At 45.6% G+C, this 2669-nt stretch overlaps 1 pseudogene; it reads right to left on the bottom strand.

Moving 5' to 3' along the window:
- Nucleotides 1-944: 944 nt before the first annotated feature.
- LOC139155219 (elongation factor 1-alpha 1 pseudogene) lies at nt 945-2159 on the bottom strand (annotated as a pseudogene).
- Nucleotides 2160-2669: the final 510 nt, after the last annotated feature.

The raw sequence follows: 2669 nt of genomic DNA, 5'->3' as shown, positions 1-2669 counted from the left end.
CTCGCCCCCTGGACACGAGAGAGCAGCGGAGGGACTGGGGAACACGGGTTTCTTTCTTTATTTCTCCACCCTTCAACCTTCTCCTCAGAGGCTTCCTCCCATATGTGCTTCACGCAGCTTCGCAGCCTCGTGTTTCCCTGGAGTGGTTTGTGTGTGGATGGAGGGAAGGGTGCTTCCCTGTCTTTCCCGGAGCTTCCCCCCCCCCTCCGACTGAGCGTGTTTTGGTGTTGTGTTGGACCGGCAATGGGCTGGCCCTCACGAAACCCAGGTGGGAGCTTTCTTTCTTTCTTTCTTTCTTTCCTTCCTTCTTCTATCTATCTATCTATCTATCTATCTATCTATCTATCTTTCTTTTTATCCATTATCTATCTATCTATCTATCTTTCTTTTTCTTTCTATCCATTATCTATCTATCTATCCATCCATCCATCCATCCATTTATCCATCCATCCATCTAGAGGCTTGCCTAAGAAGAAAACTGAAACAGTTGCCAGTTCTGGATACGTTAAGAAAATTGGGGGGAAGGGTCTTTCAACTGGGATAGGGACGAAGCAGCTAGGCAGCTTCGAGTATCATTGCAAAGGAGAGGCAGTTAGCCCCCCCTCCTCTCTCTCTCTCTCTCTCTCTCTCACACACACACACATATTTTCCTTCCTCTCTTTCCCCTTCTCTTTGTCTTTCTGATGGGCAAGAGGGGTGAGACGGACCAATTCTTTCAGCACCTTCCTTCGAGTTCAATATGATCCTGTGATTACAGTCATATACATACAAATATGTAAGTAATAATTTTAATCCAAGACAAGAAAATGATTTCAAAAATTTATAGATATATGTTAAATTACAAAACGGAGGATTATATTGTTAAAAATAACATACACAGCTGGGGCAGAAATTTTGGATATAGCATAAATATAGACAAATGGGAAACAATTTGGACTAAAAACTACAAACTAACGAGGTCAACAGGTTTTAGGGAAAATATATATAAAATGTACTACCGGTGGCATCTCATTGATTTGTCCTGGGTGGTTCAGGATGATAACCTGTGCTGTGAATCCAGCTGCTTCCATTGGTGGATCATTTTTGCTATCTCCAGCAACATTACCACGACGGACATCTTTTACAGATACATTCTTTACGTTGAAGCCAACATTGTCACCAGGGTAAGCTTCACTTAGGGCCTCATGATGCATCTCAACAGATTTTACTTCAGTTGTAACATTAACTGGAGCAAATGTCACCACCATGCCTGGTTTTAGAATGCCAGTTTCCACACGACCGACTGGAACGGTACCAATCCCACCGATTTTGTAGACATCTTGAAGTGGCAAGCGTAGAGGTTTGTCAGTTGGACGAGTTGGTGGCAAGATAGTGTCCAGAGCTTCCAGCAGTGTAGTTCCACTAGCACTGCCATCTTTACGAGTCACCTTCCACCCTTTGAACCAGGGCATATTTGAGCTAGGCTCCAACATGTTATCTCCATTCCAGCCTGAAATTGGCACAAATGCCACTGTATCTGGACTGTAGCCAATTTTCTTTATGTATGTGCAGACTTCTTTGACAATTTCCTCATATCTCTTCTGGCTGTAAGGTGGCTCAGTGGAATCCATCTTGTTGACCCCAACAATGAGCTGTTTTACACCTAGAGTGTAAGCCAGAAGGGCATGCTCACGGGTTTGTCCATTCTTGGAAATACCAGCTTCAAATTCACCAACACCAGCAGCAACAATAAGGACAGCACAATCAGCCTGGGATGTACCAGTAATCATGTTTTTGATGAAATCTCTGTGTCCAGGAGCATCAATGATGGTGCCATAATACTTGCTGGTTTCAAATTTCCAGAGTGAAATATCAATAGTGATACCACGTTCACGTTCTGCCTTCAGCTTATCCAATACCCATGCATACTTGAAGGAGCCTTTACCCATCTCAGCAGCTTCCTTCTCAAACTTTTCAATGGTTCTCTTGTCAATCCCACCGCATTTGTAAATCAGATGACCAGTGGTGGTGGACTTGCCAGAATCTACATGTCCGATGACAACGATGTTGATGTGGGTCTTTTCCTTTCCCATGTTGGGTGGTTAGATAAGGCTTTTCCGTCAGCTCCAATAAATGTCCTCTGAAGCAGCGGCAAACCCGTAGCAAAAATGACTAGCACAAATGTACAAAGGAATACAGATACAGAGAAAATGATACTCTAACCTAAAGGATCCTTGTAAACCACCAAATTATGACATTTAGAAAATAGAATAGAATGAATAAGGGTAGAAGAAAGAAAGGAGCTCACATTTATATTGTGAATAATCATCATCTACTACTCACCCACGAGTGCAGTCCTTCATTCTGCCAAGGATGTAACATTTGGCGACGAGGAAAGTGCATGACTGATAGGGTAACCAGGGATTTTTCCCTCAGCCACTCCCCCGGTATCCCTCGCCACCTTCACCACCGGCCCTGCTGCGCCATATGCCACCACCGCCAAGCTCCTTAACGGCTCGATCTCCACTGAGGTTTCCCTGCCGCCCACACAGCCGCCACCGCCGCCGCGCTCATCAGCTGCTCCGCGGCCAAGGGGCAGGTCGCCAGAGTTTCCGCTGCCCACGCAACCGCTGCTGCCGCCGCCAAGCTGCTCAACACTTCGGCGGCCAGGGAAACCCCTCCCGACATTG

The sequence above is a fragment of the Erythrolamprus reginae genome (genome assembly GCF_031021105.1).
Source record: "Erythrolamprus reginae isolate rEryReg1 chromosome 4 unlocalized genomic scaffold, rEryReg1.hap1 SUPER_4_unloc_2, whole genome shotgun sequence".
In the NCBI taxonomy this organism is placed as follows: domain Eukaryota; kingdom Metazoa; phylum Chordata; class Lepidosauria; order Squamata; family Dipsadidae; genus Erythrolamprus; species Erythrolamprus reginae.
This window is presented reverse-complemented; position numbering and strand designations above follow the sequence as displayed.